We start from the raw sequence: 17,655 nt of genomic DNA, 5'->3' as shown, positions 1-17,655 counted from the left end.
GAAAAGATGACCTTTTTCTTTTTCTTGTGAGCAAATATTAAGAGGAATTTAATAAATGAAACTGAATGCCAGACTCACACCAGACAAAATTCAGCTGTGTTTGTTTAATTATTACATTATCTTGAGGCAAATTCACTGAACTCCTGAATAATAACAGGAAAGGGAAATCATGCCAAACACAGGTCTGTATGTTTCTACCTCCGCAAAATATTGGAAAACCACTCCAGTGAAAAATAATTTTAAATAATCTTATTTTCCTACTACAAAAACAAAATGTCAATTAAAAATTTTAGAAAATATATGGATGATAACCATGTAAGTATTATGGTATGTATTACAGATATAAATATACACTTACATGTATATACATATATGTGTGTATTTATATATTTCTGTAGAAATACATATGCATAGTATGTGAGGAAATACCTATATCTATATTTATTTACCTGTTTCTATATCCCCATTGAAATAATACTAATTCATTAATGCTATTTATTGACTACTCTCTTCACTTAACTTTCAGTGAGCTTCTTTCAAGTCATTAAATAATTTAATATTCTGTAATGTTATTAAAAACATTTTTTTAATCTTTATTTATTTTTGAGAGAGAGAGAAAGAGACAGAGTGTGAGTGGGAGAGGGGCAGAGAGCGAGTGGGAGACACAGAATCTGAAGCAGGCTCCTGGCTCTCAGCTGTCAGCACAGAGCCTGATATGGGGCTCAAACTCATGTACCATGAGATCATGACCTGAGCCAAAGTCGGATGCTTAACCAACTGGGCCACCCAGGTGCCCCTGTAATGTTATTTTTAATGGCTAAAGAGTCAATAAGGATACTGTGATTGTCTTAAAGAGTTCAATTTATTTTTTAAAAAATTACTGCTTTGTAATTTTCATTCACCTTTTTATTCTTTTGCTCTACCTAATGATTCCAATTTCTACATTCATTTTATACTAGCTGAACACTAGGCTTTTGAAAAAATTTTCTTCATCGTTTCCTCATATGGTTAAATTACCTCATGGTCCTGAAGATGGGTGACCAAAAGGAAAGCTTTGAGGCACAGAAATTTTAGATTATTTCATTATTTCATTATTTAGATATTCATTTTCCTGTCCCTGATTATAATGTTTCAGCTCTCCCAGGAAGTGAGTGATGACCCATTTTCAGATGAAAGAAGTAAAGAATGCAAATATTAAGCACACAAGTCCTGCTCAGCTGTAAAATGGATATTAAATTCAAGTATTTCTGAGCATTTCTCACCCTGAACTTTTCACCCTGAGTGTTGAACCCTTGTGATCACATTTCCTCTTACTAACTGCTTGTTAGCTGTTGGCCCACAGCTTTTGCTGCCCAGACATCTTTATTTCTTGATATTTTTCTCTTTCATTATCAGATAGAATAACATGTTGATGAGTTTTGCTGATAAAAGCAAGAATGAAGCCTATTCTCCCTGTGGTTTTTAAGAGTAATTTGCTTCAGGCAGTCCTTCCTAGTTTCCTTACTTTTTTTTCTTAATCCACTAATATATATATATATATATATATATATATATATATATATATATATATATATTTATTTTGAGAGAGACAGAGAGAGAGAGTGCATGTGTGCTCAGGGGAGGGGCAGAGAGAGAGGGAGATAGAATCCCAAGCAGGCTCCCTTGCTGTCAGCGCAGAGCTCCATGTGGGGCTCAAACCCACAAACTGTGAGATCATGGCCTGAGCTAAAATCAAGAGTTGAACTCTTAACCAACTGAGCCACCCAGGTGCCCCTTCACCTGGGTGATTTCCATGTAAAGACTTGATTGGATTCAAAGAATTCAGTTTGTATAGATATTTTAAGATGACAGCCATATTAATATTCATAATTAAAATAATAAGTAACATTTATAGTAAGCACTATTTTGAAGAAATTGTATGAAAGTAGAGAGAATAGTGTAGTGACCACCTATTACCCAGCTTCAATAGCTGTCAACCTATGGGCAATCTTGTTTCATTATTCTCTTGACCACTTCCCTTCCTTTCCTCACACTGGATTGTTTTCATGTAAATCCAAGACACTATATTATTTCATCTGTAAATATTTCAACAGGTAAGGGCTCTTAGATATTGTGTATTTTAAATAATGTTTAATTGTATACTTTTTATTAAATTATAACACAAAAATTTTTTTAATTAAATTATAACAGACAAAAATTCTAGCAAGAAATAGAATGTTACCAATGCCACAGAAGCCTTACTTGTGCCCATTTCCAGTTGTGTCCCCACCTTCCAAGGGTAACTGTTATTCTAACTTCTAACACCATAGATTTATTTTGCCTGTTCTTGAACTTGGTGTGTATGCATTCATATAATGTATTGCTTTGGGTCTGGTTTCTTACATTTGACATTTTGTTTGAGAAATTTATCCATATTGTTACATATAGTTGTAGACTGTTCATTCTCCTTGCTGTTTAGCATGCCATTATCTGACTATATCATAATGTACCCATTCAATTGTAGAAAGCACTCAGAGAAAGTTTCTAGTGTTCAGCTATTATAAATAGTCTTAAATTCTTTTATTACTCTTACAGAAGAGGTAGTCTTAGGTGAAAGAAACTAATTTTCTAAGTTCACACAGGTAATAAGTAATGGAGTCTGAATTCAAACTAGTTTTGCCTGACTCCAGAATCAGAGGTCTTAACCACTGTGTTTTCAAGGCAGCCTGTTTTGTAGAGTTAACTGTAGTTTATCTATATAGTGTATACATACAAACCCATAAGCTCTGTGGAAAAGGTGCTTTATTCTTCATAGTTCTCTGCCCAATCATTGGTTTCCCAATTCAGAGTCTATTTCTTGAAGACTTGTAGAAAATTGTCTAGTCGTCTATTACAACTAAGAATTAAAGCATTGAACATGAGTGAGGAATGACTCTGGAATAGGAAGGAAGAAGGAAATACACTCAGGATAATGTTAGCTGACTCTGTTGTAAAGTAGGATGCTTGCGATCTTTCAACGTCTGCAGAATATGGTCCTATAATAACTTTCAGAATTAAATTCTGTTCACCCAATTTCAAGCACATAAACAGGAAGTGAGGATTTTAATGTCTAATACAAGCATGTAAATGCTTCCTTTGCTCATGTAAATGCAAAAATATAATTATCTTTTAACTTCCTAAAAACCTAGTCTTGGCTCTCTTTTCTCTGAAGCTGTTGGGAAAATAAATGATTTAATTGAATATTTTATGAATAAATGTAGGTGTGACACAGTATTGGTTTTATAAATGAACAGAACAGCGTAGTTATTTTATTATGACTATGTGTAGATATTACAAAGTAATAGCACTATTTCTTTTAAAGTTTTATAAGATCTAAATAGAAGCATATCTATATTAATAGAAAATGCAAGTATTTTTAAATTGTAGAACTTGACTATAGCAAGTATAAAACAATATCATTCTTTTTTTTTCTTTGTTCTCAGCTGGAAATTTTTTTTTTCTAATATATGAAATTTATTGTCAAATTGGTTTCCATACACCACCCAGTGCTCATCCCAAAAGGTGCCCTCCTCAATACCCATCACCCACCCTCTCCTCCCTCCCACCCCCCATCAACCCTCAGTTTGTTCTCAGTTTTTAACAGTCTCTTATGCTTTGGCTCTCTCCCACTCTAACCTCTTTTTTTTTTTTTCCTTCCCCTCCCCCATGGGTTTCTGTAACGTTTCTCAGGATCCACATAAGAGTGAAACCATATGGTATCTGTCTTTCTCTGTATGGCTTATTTCACTTAGCATCACACTCTCCAGTTCCATCCACGTTGCTACAAAAGGCCATTTTTTCTCATTGCCACGTAGTATTCCATTGTGTATATAAACCACAATTTCTTTATCCATTCATCAGTTGATGGACATTTAGGCTCTTTCCATAATTTGGCTAATAAAACAATATCATTCTGATATCAAAGAGCTAGTTAATGTATGAGGATTCCTCCTGCCATCACCCATATTGTGTTTCTAAAGAAAAATTTTTATTTTTGAGAGAGTGCAAGTGGGGGAGGGGCGGAGAGACAGTGACAGAGGATCCAAAGTAGGTTCTGCACCGACAGCAGTGAGCCTGATGTGGGGCTTGAACTTACGAACCATGAGATTGTGATCTGAACCCAAGTTGGACGCTCAACCAACTGAGCCACCCAGGTGCCACCCCTCATCCCCGCATATTATCTTATGTTTTTTCTTACTGTTGGTTACATCTTTGAGAAGTTTTGGTTGTGAATGCATAGCTCGTAAACATTTAAAAATTGCTTATCAAATGATAGTCCAAAATTATATTCTTAGAATGTAATTTTAGAATTTCATTAGGCAGTGAACTCATTCATCATAGAACATCATGCATTGTTTGTTTTAGAGAGAATACTGAACAGCTCATATCCTTTGCTTAAAAATAGACAAGCAATTTTTTGCTTTTGTTTTTCTCAAAGCAATTATCTTCTTTTCAGTCCAATTTTCTCTTCTCTGGTATTCAACAGGACTTCAGTTCCAATGAGCTTTCATTTTACTCTGCTGATCATGTAGTTATGCCATTTTTTTTTTTCTATCTGCCTCAGAGCTGTAGAATTTTAAATATATTTTTTTGGCCAGAAGCATATTTATTCAGGTATAGCAAAGCCTGTATCTTTTGACTCTCAGTGATTGCCAAGAATAGGATACTCGGACTACTAAACGTAAGGAGGCAGTTACGTAGTTAGGAACACAAATTTTTGGAACCAGCTCTCTGGTTCAAATTCTGATTCTGCTACTTATTTGCATGCAACCTTGATCAGGTTACTTAATATCTCTATGCCTCAGTTTTCTTGCCTGTAAAATGGGGGATAATAATATCTGACTTAGTGGGTTATTGTGAGAAGTAATGGGTTATTATATATATGTTAAGCCCTTATAACTGTGCTTGGCACATATTAAGTGTTACATAAGCATTTTTATTATTATCCTGACATCTATTAACTTTCCCTTGAAATTTTAACAAAATTCAAAATAATTCACAATCTATGAATTTCTTTCTACAGCTTTTATATGCAGGTAATAATGACCCAACTGTGTCCAGAGAACCTAGAAATATTTTCCATAAGTTTTGGATAATATGCTCTAAGTTTTCTTCATCTTCATATGTTCATTTTCTCATTCAATCATTCCTATTTATTGAACACTTATTGTGGTGCTTGAGTAGTCAGTAAAGAACAAACAAGAAACATTTTCTACTACCTGGGAGCTTATATTCAAGTCTTATATCCAGGCAATAAATGTCAACAGAGATGTTTGTTTGAAAACTCCCCTCATAACTCCCCACCCCTGAACTTCATTTTGAAGCAAATGTTAAACTGATTAATTTTTTACTTAAAAAAAAAAAATCACTGTGCCTCTTTAAATGCACCAATGCAGTAAACTTTGGTTTTAGAAATTGATGTAGAGATAATGTGCCAACTCTCTTAATTCATTTGCTTTTTTCTCACTGATATTATTAACCTCTCTTCATGTTAAAAAGTTTTATCATGACTCATTCTTGAAGTTGGGAAATTCAGCTATAGTTGTAAGCATCAGATGTTCTTAGAATGCTCACACTTAAGACTGTGGGAAAAAGGTGCAGCTGAACGGTAATATATTAACAATATGTGTTGAAAAATCAGTTCCTTGTTGACTGTATACAAAACACAAATTTCTAATAGCTCTTAATGGCACTACTTCCTCTGTGGATTATGTAGGAAATTCTTTTGTCTGAATAATTGTTCCCTGAGGAAAGCTTTCAAAATAATTTCACTTTATAAAGAGGGATAGAGAATCCAAGTGTATATATGTGTGCACATGTGCATGGGTGAGATAGAGAAAGAGAGGCTGATTATTGTGGAATACTGAGTTAAACAAGCACATGTGCCAGTATAATTAAAGAACATAATTTGAAGGTAGCAACAGTATCTAATTATATAAAATACTCTGTATGCTGTTGCTTGTGATCACATTGTTTAAAATAAACTAATGGCAATAATGGACTGCTAATCCAAGTGTTATAGAAAACAATGGTGGGAGGACTAGATTTTCACTAAAGAAAAAAAACAAAACAAAACACTGAGAACCCTAATTGTCTGGATAGTTAGAGAGGAAATAGCTTTCATGCTCATGATGGAATTATCTAGACCCATAAAGGTAAAGTGGGCTATTTCCTCTCAGTTATCTTGGCTTGAGCTGTAAGTTCTCTGCTGCTATAATGTGAACTTAAAAAAAAAATTTTAATGTTTATTTTTGAGAGAGACAAAGCGTGAGCAGGGGAAGGGCAGAGGAGAGAGGGAGACACAGAATCTGAAGCAGGTTTCAGGCTCTGAGCTGTCAGCACAGAACCTGACACGGGGCTCAGAACTCACAGACCATGAGATCATGACCTGAGCTGAAGTTGGACACTTAACTGACTGAGCCACCCAGGTGCCCCTAATGTGGACTTTTAGTAAGAGTGAAATGATACATTCCTGGAGTCCTCTGCAGTGAAATGGTTCTCAACCTGGTGGGCTATGTTGTGTGCGGTATGTACATTTTCGAAACAATAATCTCTCCACACCCCTTTGTAATTTTTAAAAGTTCTCGTGGTGATTCTGAACCATGTTCTAGCCCAGTCACATACTTCTACCTCCTATCAGAATCCACTTTTTGGGAACTGTGAATAGATTGTTTCTAAAAGATCCATTAGTGTTCTAGAAGAGTCAATTAATTTCACATAAGAACACTTCCATCTTAATAGAAGCCTTTTTAAAAAATCAAGCTTGGCCTAGACCCAGAAAGACTAAGAATCCAAACAAATGCAATTTTATATGTGAATAGTAGTAAGTAAATTAAGAGGAAAGGATGAATACTGTTAGTATGGTGGCTGGGATGGGAAGAATGAAGATGTTTTCTAATGGGTTGAGGTATGGGGGGGGTGGTCAGTGAATCTTGGAGGTGAGGGTAATTGTTTTAAAAAGGAGGACACACACACACACACACACACACACACACCCCTCTTGTGAAAAGTGGTAGCCTTTCCCAGAGAGACATTAGGGTTATCAAGCACATTGAGCACTTCTCACAAATTTACAATGCTCAAAATATTAAATCCATGCCTTTACATGTCTCCTTGGTCTAGTTTCAGTTTGCATGTCAAAAAAAGAGTATCATTAGACTGATAAACTGATATCAGGAAAGGGACCAACCTTTATAATGGTGTTAGTGAGGTTTCTGTCAGGGCAGTATTCTAGTGTGTTAACAAATAATGGCGTGTGTGTGTGTGTGTGTGTGTGTGTGTGTGTGTGTGTGTCCCTTCCTACTTTACCTGTGCTAAAGGGATCTCTCTCAGTGCCTCTTACATATGTAATAAATAGTCCCCAAAACTAGTTTAGCACACTTTTTTTCAAATAAGTCTAAATCTTGGCAGATTAATACTATTTTAGGATATAAGAATAAAATATCTTCAGACATTCTTCATGTGAGAGTGCAGAGTAGAAGTGACCCTTCTCTGGTTTTGGAGACTGTAGGGTTAATGACGAGGCAAGTCTGTCAACAGCTAGAGGTGTTTCAAGCCCTGGTTTTCCTGGAGGGTTCTCCATTTCTTACTTTGAATGAATGACCTGAGTGAGAATGCTAAGATTTTCCTTCTTAACCTTACTCCTTTCAAAAACATAGTATTACAGACATTCCTTTATGTTAACCTTATTTTAATAACATTCAGGTATTTAAACTGATCAAGTCTGATATGACAGGGTAGGTCATCTAGCTATGAAAGTAAAACACCAGTATAAAACACTGTCTGGAACGATCACTTCCTGTGTAATTTCCCAACAGTTGTGATACATTTTAAAAAGGCTTTTTAAATTTAAGAACATTTATCTGAGAATGCCTAATTGAGAAAAGTACTGCACATTGGTAAATTGCTCTGCTCAAGACAACTGCTGCTATTTCTTCATCATATTTAAAGTGTCAAATCACAATTTGTATTTAAGAGCTTCAAATAATAATTACCTCTGTGTAATGAGCAGAAGTCCTTAAAAGGGTCTGCCGGTTTCCCTGAAATCTTTTACAGGGTGAGCAGAGCTATATCCACTGATAACCCAGCTGCCGAGGAACTGAGTAAAGCCGGCTCCAAACTTCTCAGCTGTTGACAGGCTTGACTTGCTGAGAACACTGGTTAAATATAGCACGCGCGAGCTCAGCTCCTCAACAAAGTCATTGCTCCGACAGTGTTGTGAAGGGAGCAGAAGACGAGAAATCTAATCTCAGAACCCAACAACACCTAGCAACAGTTGAAAAAACTTTTAAACAAAAGTCTGGGTGGGAGATATACAACAGCCTCCAATTTCTGCTGATCGGGATTTCAGGGAGAAGAAGCTGCTTTCTTTCCCCTTCTCTCTACTCAGTTTCCTGCATGACTTCAGCTATTGGCCAGTCCTAGGAAAGAAAGTGGGAAAAGCTTTTCCTCTGTATTCTTTTGGGTTGGATAGTTTTCCAGGACTCCAGTCTCTCTTGGGCTGTGGGACAAGCCACTGGGTTCTTCAAAGGATAAACTACCTCCATAAAGGACATACTCTTGGTTAAACAAGCTGCCGTCAGGTAAGACCAAAATAAATAGCTATTTACTGTCTTAAGAAATTTCTGCTTCTACAAGAAGTGTTTTGTCTCAGATTCTGTGTTGTCAGTTTCCTTTGATTCTTACTGTTTCCACTGTGTGATAACACATTTAAGGAATTATCATAATTATTGTAAATTATTTTTAAAGAATCAGTACTGCCATCTCTCTCAGAATTATGCCAATTCCTTTTTAAACACAAAGATTGTTATAATGTTTTAATAGCCATCACAATATTTCTGCCAAGTTATCATTCTTTGGCAGGTAACAGAAATATGGCAAAGGACAAGTTCACAGCTCCTTTCACAGTTAAGACGGCTAAACAGTGGAAGAGATCTTTTCCCTAGGAGCAAAATAACGTTCATTTACTGAAACTAGCTGAGCAGCTTGTGTGGTAAATGAGAGGAGAGTCCTGTATGGTGTTTGTATTGCTATACTTAAGACGCCCTGCTATCTGCTTTTCCCTTTGCTTGATTCTCTGATTACACTGGTACACCTTGTGCTGGTTCTGACCTGGTTACGTTACAGTCACCCCAAATGCTTCTGACTAGGCACAAAATATGGCTGCTGTAAAGTCACTACTTTTGCAGTTGTTGAATATAAACCATTCAGGAGAATGTTTTTGTGTGTGTGTGTGTGATTTGGAAAATGATAAACTGAGTAATTGCTTGTGTATAGATAAAACAGATTCTGGTTTCTAAAATGGAAATTGAATTTATTAGAAAAAAACTCTTTCTAACGTTGTATATGTGTGTACATGAGTGTATTTACTATCATGCGAAGGAAATCCTCCTTTTATCTGTTGGTATATTGTCTCCCCCTCCATGAGTTGCCATGCGATTTTATCAGAAATGCTTACAGTGATCAATTTCACATTGATTCTGACAAAAGTTGTGGCTGAATGTTGGGATATGGTTATTGAGACGTGGTGTCTATAACTGGGCTAGATTTACATAAGAAATTTTGTTCCTTTAAGTGAACATGATAATTTGGATGAATGTTCTAAATCTAAGGATAATATAAAACATACAGATGCACATTTTGAAAGGGAATTATTTGAGTCTATATTGTTAACTTAAACAAAGAATTTACCCAAGACCAGTTTTGAGCAGGTTGTTTATTGACATTAAGAATGTATCAACCTTTCAGTAAGTGTTCCTATGTTAAGAAAAATTCATTAAAGCTCATATATTGAATATGCAGGTAAATGAAATAGTATATACATTTCAGTATGTCCAATGCTTCATAATTCTGATTGCATGATTAGTTTATGAAGTAAATGAAGCTAGTCATATATAATGAATGTATACAAGTAATAGTGCAAAATGCATTCTGGTAACCTTGGTATCAGAGAATGAAGCTCCTGGTGCTTTAGTGGAGATGAAGTATCTTCGTCTTGAAAAAATTTTGAAAAGTCAGAACAAAATGCTTTACATTTTTCTTGTTTTTATCTTGGGAAGGGTCACATTGTTGGCTTACAAATGTATGTGTAAAGCCAAACTCTGCCATTAGTTCTAGGCATGTAATTTCTTTCGGAGTTAATGGAACACTGTGCAGATAACTGAGTACAGCATTTGGCCCTGAGTGAAATCTATTCTTCAGAATGAATCAATTTCTGAGAATCATTGTCTTCATGGCTGTAAATTTACTCATGAGAATAAAAAATAGCTGAGGTTAGACCATGTGCTTCCCTCCAGTATATGAACAATGAAACCCTCCATGAACCGTGCGGATTCTGTTCTCCTGTTCACTCAAATTCACGTTTCTATGTTATTTCGCAAACTACCCTTTCCCCTTTACCATAAGCGTTGTTAGATTCCATTATTGTATCTCCTACCACACTAAGACCTCTTCCCTTTACTCTCAGTCTGGATTATAACAATGCTGGCCCCCCTACCACCCCTCCTTGCCATCCAAACCATTTTGCCAATGACCACAGGGTTAATTTTCCTAAAACATTGCTCTACTTGTTTCTCTATTCTTCAGTTATCTTCTGGGACTCCTGGTTGCTGCCAAACACCTAGGCTGGGTATTTTGAAAACCTTCCATCAACTGGCATGTACTTAACTTTTCCAGTTTCACCTCCCATTACTCAACAAGTGTCCTTCTGCTTCAGATATTTCAGATTTGGAGCCATTCTCCAAATACATACACAGTGTGCATTTCAGTGCTACATCCCTGCCTGTTTCATTCCCCCTGCTTGGAATACCTATCCTGCATTTTCCTGTAGATACCTTGTCCACTCTTTAAAGCCCAGATCAGTGTCTTCTACTTTCACAATGAATCCCTGACCATGCCTTTTAGGAGTGATTCCTTTTTAGTTTAGACAGTTTGGTGCTCTGTTAGAATTAAGGAACGTTGGGACACGGTTTGTGTATGTAAATTCAGAACAATTTGATGAAGCAATTGGGTGCAAAGTGTTGTCCTAAGCATCGCTTGGTTTTGGAGCTTTTTATCCCCATGCACACTGTGGATGTTCTATCAACTTTTTTGGCTCTAGATTTCTGATGATGAATACATGACAAAGTATAAATAGGTATAAAATCAAGAAAAGCCACTTACAGTGCAGTTAATAACTTTTTATCTCAAAAATTTCTCAAGGCAAGTCTTCATAGTTTTATTATGCACAGAGAAGTTACAAGTAATTCTAACTATGCTCATGTACCTGATTGTGGAGATGATGTATCTCTTGAGAATAAAATAGAAAGAACTATATATAAAGACTGTGAATATATATATGCTTGTCCTATGTATGCATCTACCCACCTAAATGCTATAACTCATAACTTTTATCATCTTTTGGTACCAGATTCAATTTATAACCACCTTTGGTACTGTTCATTCAAGTCATGGTATTTTGTGGATCGTCATGGATAACAATCTGGCTTGGAACATTAAAATATTTAAATATCATGTTGTGATCCCTTTTTTCTTTTTTCCCTAGATAGTTAAAAATAGAGACATTTTTCAGATTTATTTTTAATCACTAGTGAAGACCATAAGTAAGGCACTGTATGAGATAAAACATGAATTATGATTTTGAAGCAATTTTTTCTGTGTCCACCAAAAGAAAGGCATTCTCTTTATACTTTCAGATAGCCAAGGAAGTTAAATTTACTCTTCTACATGTGTTTAGCAAGAATCATTATAGGATTTTACCAATGAAATTTGTGAAATATTTAATATATTCATTTAGCAATGGTTTTCCTATGGTTATTTTTTAAATTTGTTTTGTTAGAAGTGAAACTTGGTGGCAAAATACACATTCTAAACTAATGCTGATGATGTGTTTCTTGTTTGGAAGATGAACATGTCTTTGTAAAACAGGCGCCTTAAGAAATAGGGTTTTACAGAGCTTGCTTAATCCATATTTTTACTTATTTGTCTCATGTAATTTCTCTATACATGAGGATTTTAGAAAAGCAGCAGCTTGAGAAGTGAGGGGAAAGCTTAGGTTGAGATCTATTTTAGCAGGAAGATTTCAGAGAGAACACTGGTAACGCCTTGTTAGAAATATGACATGTAAAAGACTGCAACATAAATTTGTTTATACATTAATTATTTTATTTTATTTATTTAAAAATTAAAAAAAAATATTTATTTATTTTTGAGATAGACAGAGACAGAACTTGAGAGGGGGAGGGGCAGAGAGAAAGGGAGACATAGAATCCAAAGCATGCTCCAGGCTCTGAGCTGTCAGCACAGAGCCTGATGCGGGGCTCAAACCCATGGACAGTGAGATCATGACCTGAACCGAAGTCGGATGCCCAACCAACTGAGCCACCCAGGCACACCTAATTATTTTAAATATATATAGCAATTGGAAGATAAGCTAATAAAATAAATTTTGTTTCCTTAAATGTGAACTGAAAATACAACAAGGATATTGGTATGAAGGAGGAGGTAAGGAAGGCTAGTAGCACAGACAAGTCAAATGGCCTGGATTCAGATCTTCACTCACTACAACCCTGGGCAATTATTCTCTGTGCCTCAGTTTCCTCATCTGTAAAATGAGGATAATAATACTATCTTCCTCCTAGAGTTGTTTTGAAGATTAAATGAGTTAATAAAAGTTAGTTGCCTGGTAGACTTCTCAATGAATTTAAGCTATTATTGCTTTATTATCACATCTTAAACGTAGTTATCTGTTTATTTTAATCTTTGTTGCATACAAAATCCTTAGATATAGATATTCTGTGAACTCAAGTTCATAGATCATAGGAAAGGCAGAAGAATGTATTGTTTAAATTTGGAATCTTGTTTGGGACATACTTTGCTGCTGGGTACTCTAAGCAGACATAGTTTGAACGCCGGCCAATAATTTAGTATGGAATTTATGTTTCAAACCCTCTCTTATCTCAGCAGTCTGCTGTCTTATAGAATCATTACTAAAAAGGCTAAAAAATCACCCACAGCATAGACTCTTCTACGGTTTCTAAATTTGCACTTGGAGATAAAGTATGTTTATACATAGTGCTTGGGTGCCTCTTTTATAGCCTACAACACTGGGTAACGTATGGCAATGAAGACTTCCTCCTCCATAGAAAATATACTAATAAATTTATCACTCTTTATTTCTTCACTTAGATGTTTTGTTTTGTTTTACCAACCTAGTAACAGATAAAAATGAGAAGACCAAAAAAGGTCATCTCACGCTAGCTTTAACCTTACCAAATGGAAATGAATTCTTGCTATTCATTGTCCTTAATCCTATTCATTCTTAAACATGACAAGAAAGTATATTCCAAGGCAAACAAACAAACAAAAAAAACCCCTCATATCATAAAGATGTGTGTGTATATTATAAGGTACTTATATTCTGTATATTTAATTTAGCAAAAATACTTGAAACACTCTTATAAACAGGGAAGTTTCTTAGTAGCTTTAGCTCCAACAAACCTTATGCCGGGTAGTTATGGTTTCAACCCGACCATTTGCTTTATTTTTCCCAATTGAAAGGATAAGTTTCTAAAACATAAGGCAAACTGAGTTTTAGAATTGTCATTCTCTAATTAAAACCTTGCTATAGAAATAAAGTAGGAAGAAAAGAAAAGAAATAGGAACTTTTCCTGGCTTTACAGAATACATTATTAAGACTTGAGGGCAAAAATATAAGAACCTCAGGAAAATACATTGAATTATGTTCTTCTTTTCCCTTAAATGGTCAGTCCTACTCTTTGGCTAATCAGTGAAGGGGAAAGAGTACTACTACTTTCCCTGTGGCAATAGCTGACGCAGTTTGATTTCCAAGGCAAGGCAGGAATTATAGAAGAACTTGGAATAAGGAAAGTCAAACGTGAATTGAGCAGTTAGCGCTAGCTGGCCGCTAACCAGCTGATTGCAGAACTTGAGAAACTCCCAACAGAAATGAAGTAACAGGACGTTAACCAGCACCCCAGTCCCTGAGAGCTTTGTTTAAGCCACAGCAACACTGAAAAGTCAAAAGAAGGTTGGTGTTGCTTTTCCTTTTTGGGAAATGGTGTCAATGTGCATAATATTGGGTGATTTATGTGTTTCTGAGGTCTGTGAAAGACAGACTAAAAAACTGTAAAGCGAATGCAGAATTGATCTCAAGTGATCTGACTGTAATTGAGCCCTTAGGGTTAAGGGATATTTCTGTTTTTGCTTTCTTGCTTAAATTCTGCCACCTACTTCCTTTACTCAAATATAGATGAACATGATTGTTACCCGACTGGCCAAAGACCTTATATGTCTACACTTGAAAAAGGTCTTTTTTTTTTTTTGCAACAACTAATTGTAACTACAATCTTCCCAAGTTACTTTGAAGAGATGAATTATCTGCTGCTTATCTTTGTAAGGAAAAGGTGTAAGAAATCCATGAACTGAACACATCAGACTTGGCCAAATTCATTCTTTAAAAAATGATTTGCTGAAGATTTAAAGCTGAAAGGCAATTTGATTAAAAACAGTAAACTGTTGACATCACCAAGACAGTCAAGTTACTGCCAACTTGCCTTGTTTGTCTGAAAGATCTTTATAAAAAATAAGGTTTTTAGGAACACCCACACATACACACACAGAAATACATTCATAGGTGATATGGTAATAGGGATAAAAGGATTTTTTTTTTTATATCCCTTTAATATACTTATGTCTTAACTAATTCACTTTAGGGCCTGCTTCTTTGAGGTACCACAGCACAACAGGAAAGGAAGAGGCATTGCTGAGTTCATAATGCTATTTCAGTGTGGCAGCCTAAGTACATGAGGAAATGACGCCCTGGGCCTGTATTTGGAGCCTCACAGTTACTGTGACGACAACACACACACTACTGGAAAACAAAGATGGTCTGCTTGCCAGGTTGAGCCAGGAAGAGTTTTGCCAGCTCAGATTTTTCCTAATTATTCTGTAAATCTTGAAATGTGACACTGGAGATATGCAAGCCTCTTTGTATTTCAAGAACTGTTTAGTAAGTGATACATACTTGAGCAGCATGGTGTTTGGATGAGGGAGGGGTCTTACACATAAGCTTAACTTTCACATGTTGTCTTGATAGACACCATCTTCTGGTTTGGACATCACCAAACCAACTTGTTTGATCACAGGCTGTTGTTTGCTATGGTGCATAAGGAAGCCAACTGCATTGGTAGAATTCACTCCTTAGGGGCTTCTCAACTTTGGGTTACATATCTCCACCTTCTGTATGCTGTTCATTTCAGAGATCATTGACCAGCATACCAGGTGTTCCTACCAATGACTGGGTATCTGAATCCCAATTCTTATATAATGATATAATCCATTATATAATAATAATAACCGTGTAAAATTCACCTCATCTATATAATGTATATCATATAGCTATACATAATTATTTACTATATACAGATGATGACAATATTGGATAGCATGTACTGGAGATTATTGTGCCAAGCACTTCACATGGATGATTTTATTGACTTCTCATAACAACCTTGTGCGACATTAGTTTTATCTCTGTTTTATGGATTGGAAAAATGAGGCTGGTAGATGGTAACAAACACGCCCACTGGTAAGGTGAACCTTCAAACCTAGGCAATTTGACTTTAGCTAGCCATAATTTCAACCAGTTTCTTGTAATGTAGGCACTAGTTCAAGGAAGACCTCCACCTAGGTGACTGTGAGATGTTTTAGTGAAAATTGTAGAATGTAACACTGCAGGGAGTCAGGTGCTTCTGCAGTCTGAAAAGACTCACCAAGAGCAAAGAACAAAGAGATTCAGGGCCAACTGGCGACTCTTCTCCCAGATCCAGAAGTAGAAACAGAAGGGCTTCAGTGGCCCCTGGAGTTGGGCAACCCAGGAAAAGCCAGGCCTGGGTACTGGAATGCATGTTATTCTTCCACAGTTATTGATAGGGCATTGTGATTCCCTGGGAGAGGGTGGCATGGAGCATTTGCTTTTATGAGTTATTAAGGCCGCTATTGTAGCCAAATCTATTCATACTATTGGGGTTTTGGTCTCCTTCTTGCCTCTGTTGACAACTCAGAACTCCACTTCTTTTTAAAAAAAATTTTTTTTTAACGTTTATTTATTATTGAAAGACAGAGACAGAGCATGAGCAGGGAAGGGGCAGAGAGAGAGGGAGACACAGAATCTGAAGCAGGCTCCATCTGAGCCATCAGCACAGAGCCTGACGCGGGGCTCGAACTCACAAACCACGGGATCATGACCTGAGCTGAAGTTGGACACTCAACCAACTGAGCCACCCAGGCGCCCCTCAGAACTCCATTTCTGTAGTAACATTTGAAATGCTCTGCAAATCTCTGCCTTGGTCATAAACATTCAGTTTGTTAAGTGTGTTCAAGAGAGAGTCCTACAAAATACTTATTCCAGGTGTTGGTGTTCCTTGAAGAAGTCTTTGGTGGTGTGTGTATATTGGTTGGAGGAGGCAAGGAAGGAGGGGATAGAACGTTTTGTTCTATATAAGAGCCTTCATAGGCTCCCCAAGACTCTGTTTAGGGAGTGAGTTGTCAATCTGGCATCATGTTGTTCCCTCAGAAAAAACCAGAGAGGTTGCTATAGTTTAAGGAAAATTATCCGATGCTTCAGCCAGTGGTTTGCTCCTGTGGAACAATAGTGTGAACTATTTTATTGGATATTTGATTTAATTCTTTTATCTTTATTAACCAAGAGTTAACCACTAATGATGCTAAGTGTCTGATCTTAAAATATAATTGGATATAATTAAAATTTTTGAGTTTCTATTTACACGTATGGCATGGATTATCTGAAGTAAAAGGAGATAAATTCTAATAAAATTTTGATGGAACAGATAATGCTTTGCTTTTTCTTATGCCAGTGTCCATAAATACTCTATGTATCTAATATCCCAGGTGATGAGAGTGAATATTCCAGTAACGTAAATGTTTCATGTGAAGTGAGCACATAACAGAATGAATCTCTACCCTCTGAGAAATTTTATTCTATGAATTGTAAAGAGTATCTTGTCAGAAATATATTAGCACACCTTGACCCCCCGCCTCCTGCAACATATAGATAAACATTCATTACTGGTCAATACACAGGACTTATACTACTGCTTAACTGACGGGCTAAACACTCTTTGCAAATACACTCTTTGCACAGGTTTATTTAATCCAAAATAAAAGTACTGACCTATTTCATCAAGGTCCTCTGTTTCATTCACATGATCTCTCCTGATTTCCTTACAACAAATAAACCAGAACTTCCCTTTTGTCATCTCTTGTCTTTATGTAAAAAGGTGTAACAGTATCAAAGGAAGAAGAGAATTAGTGCTATATCCATTAGAGACAAAGGGCTTGACTGTTGGCTTCTGGAAGTTATTTTTTTCTTTTTTCTCATTCAGTTATTCTAAATTTCTCTTGGCAACAAAACTGAGATAGCCTTTTAAATGGAAGATATTAACAATTTATCATATTAATGCAAGAGCTATCTAAAACATTCTGTAAGAGCTTCTAGTTCTCTGGGTACTTTTGTACCTGGTCTGATTTCAAGCAGGAATGGGGGCTCTGAGTCTCACACTGTTGATGATTATATAGCTTTGGTCTTGAAGCCAACCT

At 36.1% G+C, this 17,655-nt stretch overlaps 1 protein-coding gene across 12 annotated transcripts in view; it reads left to right on the top strand.

The window, feature by feature from the left end:
* FILIP1 (filamin A interacting protein 1) overlaps positions 1 to 17,655 on the top strand; it is a 296,630-nt gene that overhangs the window by 102,646 nt on the left and 176,329 nt on the right. Inside the window, exon 1 of one of the 12 annotated variants that reach the window (XM_015541071.2) lies at positions 8,330 to 8,600. The exons of 10 other annotated variants lie outside the window; for them this stretch is intronic. The gene's annotated coding sequence lies outside the window, so the exon portion shown is untranslated. Of the gene's footprint in view, positions 1 to 8,329; positions 8,601 to 14,006; positions 14,066 to 17,655 lie in introns of those variants that run through there. One more of the 12 variants, XM_007090122.3, reaches the window with a different exon arrangement.

The sequence above is a fragment of the Panthera tigris genome, chromosome B2 (assembly GCF_018350195.1).
Source record: "Panthera tigris isolate Pti1 chromosome B2, P.tigris_Pti1_mat1.1, whole genome shotgun sequence".
NCBI classification, from domain to species: Eukaryota; Metazoa; Chordata; class Mammalia; order Carnivora; family Felidae; genus Panthera; species Panthera tigris.
Note: the sequence above shows the minus strand (reverse complement) of the source record. Positions and strands in the feature narration are given on the sequence as shown.